General features: G+C 43.0%; 1 long non-coding RNA gene across 1 annotated transcript; it reads right to left on the bottom strand.

Annotated features, from left to right (window-relative positions):
* Positions 1–1580: 1580 nt before the first annotated feature.
* LOC116374885 (uncharacterized) lies at positions 1581–3688 on the bottom strand. The gene is made up of 2 exons (XR_004210907.1): positions 3128–3688; positions 1581–3029 (listed from the first exon to the last, which is right to left on the bottom strand). It is a non-coding gene; the product is annotated as an uncharacterized LOC116374885 (long non-coding RNA).
* Positions 3689–5064: the final 1376 nt, after the last annotated feature.

The raw sequence follows: 5064 nt of genomic DNA, 5'->3' as shown, positions 1-5064 counted from the left end.
CAATACCCAATAATGACAAAGCAAAAACTGGTTTTCAGACATTTCTGCAAATGTATATAAAAAAACTGAAATATCACTTTTACATACTGTAAGTATTCAGACCCTTTACTCGATACTTTGTTGAAGCACCTTTGGCAGAGATTAAAGCCTCAAGTCTTCTTGAGTATTGACGCTACAAGCTTATTTGGAGAGTTTCTCTCATTCCTCTCTGCAGATCCTCTGCAGATCCTGTCAAGCTATGTCAGGTTGAATGGGGAGCATCACTGCGCAGCTATTTTCATGTCTCTCCAGAGATGTTCGATCGGGTTCAAGTCCGGGATCTGGCTGGTCCACTCAAAGACATTCAAAGACTTGTCCCGAAGCCACTCCTACATTGTCTTGGCTGAGGTTGTTGTACACCTAAGTGCTCTCTGTACTTTGCTCCGTTCATCTTTGCCCTGATCCTGACTAGTCTCCCAGTCCCCGCCACTGAAAAACATCCCCACAGCATGATGCTGCCACCACCATGCTTCACAATAGGGATTGTGCCAGGTTTCCTCCAGACGTGACGCTTGGCATTCAGGCCAAAGAGTTTAATCTTGGTTTCATGGTCTGAGAGTCTTTAGGTGCCTTTTAGTAAACTCCAAGTGGGCTGTCATGTGCCTTTTACTGAAGAGTGGCTTCCCTCTAGCCACTCTACCATAAAGGCCTGATAGGTGGAGTGCTTCAGAGATGTTTGTCCTTCTGGAAGGTTCTCCTATCTCCACAGAGGAACTCTAGAGCTCTAACCGAGGGAACATCGGGTTTGTGGCCTTCCCCGATTGCTCAGTTTAGCCGGGAGGCCAGCTCTAGGAAGAATCTTGGTGTTTCCAAATTTCTTCCATTTAAGAATGATGGTGGGCACTATGTTCTTGGGGACCTTCAATGCTGTAGAAATTTTTCTAGTACTCTTCCCCAGATCTGTGCCTCGACACAATCCTGTCTCAGAGCTCTACAGACAATTGCTTCGACCTCGTGGCTTGGTTTTTGTTCTGACATGCATTGTCAACTGTGGGACCTTACATAGACAGGTGTCTGCCTTTCCAAATCATGTCCAAACAATTGAATTTATCACAGGTAGCCTCCAATCAAGTTGTATTAACATCTCAAGGATGATCAATGGAAACAGGATGCACCTAAGCAAAATGTTGAGTCTTGTAGCATAGGGTCTGAATACTTATGTTTTCGCTATGTCATTATCGGGTTTTGTGTGTAGATTGATGAGGAAAAATATGAATTTAATCAATTTTAGAATAAGGCTGTAACGTAACAGAAAGTTGGAAAAAGTCAAGTGGTCTGAATACCTTCCGAAGGCACTGTAAATGAGACACAGACTATGACTCAATGCCCATGGTTGGTCACCTATGGTGCAGCAATGTCCCACTGTCTGGCTGGTCTCCATGACACATAACCGGAGGGTAGATGTCCTTACTAACCTGGCAACATTATAACTAACCCTGGCCATATCACTGTAAAAACACACCGCACTAACATAGCAGACCTATACTTTTTTTAAATGGGTCTGGCTGAAGGCCTACTGCAGAAATATTCTATGCAACAGAGCGGTTTGACATTGTTCTGTTTTATTTGTTTACTTCAACAGTTCTTTAAAAACGTATAGTTTCGCCAGACAAAAGCTGCTGCTCACGCAGTACTGTCAGCAGAAATAGGCATGCCCCAAGCAGCATTGTAAAACAAGCACTTAAAATCATTTTCCCACAACAATAAAACATTTCTGAGTTGGCTCGTAGCCATCCCACCAGAATTATGCCTGTGGTTACTGAGCTAGAGAAGCAGGAACAAGGACATTGTAGAAGAAAAACAATAAAAGACATATTTATAGGCTGATTTCAACCCCCATAAAATGTTTAAATGACAGCATGTTACAATGAGCAAATATTAAAACAGATTTTATACCACTCTCTATACCACTCTTTCTGACTCAAAGTGTACAGTATATGAGCCAGTTGAAATGCTTGAATGACTCTCTACAGTAATGAAGTAATGAAGACAAAGGCAGATGACTGTGGTCAAGATTCAATCCATCCATTATTAACCTTTATCTCCAAGCAATCTCCTTTCACTACACAAAGTAACCTACAAACAGTGTATACAGTATGTTCAATAATATGAATGGAACATAAATTGCCTGAATTGATGTCCATCCTCGGAAGGGAAAAAGTCATTGGAGCATCTATTTCACTAATGGCACTTATGTTAATTAAACACAAGAGACACAAACAGAACTTAACCCATGAGATGAGCCTACAAGCCTCAGATGCCCTTGGCGAGGAAATCTTTAACTGACATGTCAAGGTTTGATACTGCACACCTAAAATGTGTCAATCTTTAATTTCCCCCCATTTGAACATTTGGATAACTGGGGTAGCCTAACTTGAACACACGGTATACATCGTCCAATTAAATGCTTACTTGCAGGTTCCTTCGACAATGCAACAACAATAAGAAATAATAAAATATACAATTACGAACATTAAATAAATGGCTCAGTAGAATATAATAAATATTTTAGCATCAGTATAATACAGGAAGAAACAAATATTAGTCCAATATCTACATGTGTATTGGGGAAGGGGGGGGGGGGTGCAGTGTATAAACAGAGCAGTATAATAAGAGTCTGGTAGAAGCAGTTGTGATGTGTGTGTATGTCTGTGGGTGTGTGCATGAGAAGTGTGCATGTGTGCTAGGTGTGGAGAATCAGAGCAGGTGGTCAGTCCAGTTCAAGTGTTCAGCAGTCTGGTGGCTGGTAGATAGAAACTGTCTTTGAGCCTGTTGGTATCAGACCTCATGCTCCGATACCCTCTCCACGATGGTAAGGAAGAGAACAGCTCGTGGCTGGGGTGTGTGGGGTCATTGATGATACTGTGTGCCTTCCTCAGGTACCGTTTCGAGTAGATGTCCTGGACGGGTGGGAGCACGGTCCCAGTGATGTACTGGACTGTCTTCACCGACTGCTGGTGGGCCTTACGGTCGTGGATGGAGCAATTCCTCTACCAAGACAAGTTTCACTGCACTTTACATAATTTGGACGTGAATGTGATTTGACAATTATCATTATTGTAAAAAACAACTATTTAGCTACACTTACCAAATATCAACCATTATGATGGAACTCAGGCTCCTCAGGATATTGTAGAGAGAGGATCCCTCTGAGTCCTAATGAAAGAAGCGGGTGATCCAGTGATCCGTTACATGAGATGTTTTTTAAACACTGTGTGAACTGACCCTTGAAGCCGGGTCACTGCATGATGCCCTGATGTCCAGCGAGCATGGCTCCACACTGTTCTACCCTCTCTTCTCCTGTGAGCTGGGCAGTTGGATACACACAATGAGACAATTCATCTCCCCAATGAAGTTATGGGTAAAGCTGCAGGGGGGAGGGTCTGGCAGATAGCCCTGGCCTCTGTCTCAGCTGTGCTGGGTTCCCTTTGTCCAGGCGTGGGGGTGAGGTTGGGGGTTGGGGTATGGACGGTGAATGGGGGTCCGGTCTGTGAGGCCAATGATGTCATCTTACTTAACGCCAGCTAGGCTTTTGGTTGTGCTCTGGGAAAATGCATGCTGCAGAGAACACTGGTGGATATCATTTTTATTTGATTTAACCAGGCAAGTCAGTTAAGAACAAATTCTTATTTACAATGACAGCCTAGGAACAGTGTTCAGGGGCAGAACGACAGATTTTTACCTTATCAGCTCGGAATTTGATCTAGCAACCTTTCGGTTACTGGCCCAATGCACTAACCACTAGGCTCTAACCACTAGGCTACCTGCTGCCCCAGTTGAGTGGAATGAAACAATCCCACATGAAATGCTGCTGCCGAAGGGGAGGTGGCTTCTGTTCTCTGCTCCAAGACAGTGAAGGGAGAGAGATGGGAAGTGAGTCTAGATGTGGAGGAAAGAGAGAGGGAGAGAGAGACAAAAATATAATTACTTGACACATTGGAAAGAATTAACAAAAAAAAGAGAAAACTAGAATGCTATTTGGCCCTAAACAGAGAGTATACAGTGGCAGAATACCTACCCATTGTGACTGACCCAAACTTAAGGAAAGCTTTGACTATGTACAGACTCAGTGAGCATAGCTTTGCAATTGAGAAAGGCCGCCATAGGCAGACCTGGCTCTCAAGAGAAGACAGGCTATGTGCACACTGCCCACAAAATGAGGTGGAAACTGAGCTGCACTTCCTAACCTCCTGCCAAATGTATGACCTTATTAGAGACACAAATTTCCCAGAGATTACACAAACCCACAAATAATTAGAAAACAAATCCAATTTTGATAAACTCCCATATCTATTGGGTGAAATACCACAGAGTGTAATCACAGCAGCAGTATTTGTGACCTGTTGCCACAAGAAAAGGTCAACCAGTGAAGAACAAACACCATTATAAATATAACCCATATTTATGCTTATTTAATTTCCCTTTTGTACTTTAACCATTTGTACATCGTTACAACACTGTATACATAATATGACATTTGTAATGTCTTTATTATTTTTGGAACCTCTGTGAGTGTAATGTTTACTGTTCATTTTTATGGTTTATTTCAATTTTGTATATTATCTACTTCACTTGCTTCGGCAATGTTAACATATGTTTCCCATGCCAATAAAGCCCCTTGAATTGAATTGAATTGAATTGAGAGGGCGGGCGGGAGATTAGGGGAGAGGTGGGAGGAGACTAAGAGGGAAGAGAAGGGGGCCGAGACAGAGAAAGTTAAAGGGGTGGGGAAATGAAAGTGGCAGATATTGTTCTCGCTGGACTCTGCACAATCCTCAGTTAGCTTTTACCTGACATGGTAATATGACATGAATGGATTCACAATGTCAAGGACATTTCTAAAACCTTATGCTTATTGGACTCATTCCAGACATGGAGATCATCCATCTCAAAAGACTGGACATCGACAAGGGTATTCTAAAGTAGATGTTAATGAAGTCCGCCTGGTTCTCTCTGAAGCAGTGATGCTGTCCAGCTCCTCCCAGCTGAGGAGAGGCGCGCCGGGTCAAGGCCGTACCAGGGGCC

The sequence above is a fragment of the Oncorhynchus kisutch genome, linkage group LG8, assembly GCF_002021735.2.
Source record: "Oncorhynchus kisutch isolate 150728-3 linkage group LG8, Okis_V2, whole genome shotgun sequence".
NCBI classification, from domain to species: Eukaryota; Metazoa; Chordata; class Actinopteri; order Salmoniformes; family Salmonidae; genus Oncorhynchus; species Oncorhynchus kisutch.
The sequence above is the reverse complement of the archived record's forward strand: the minus strand, read 5'-3'. Positions and strand labels throughout refer to the sequence as shown.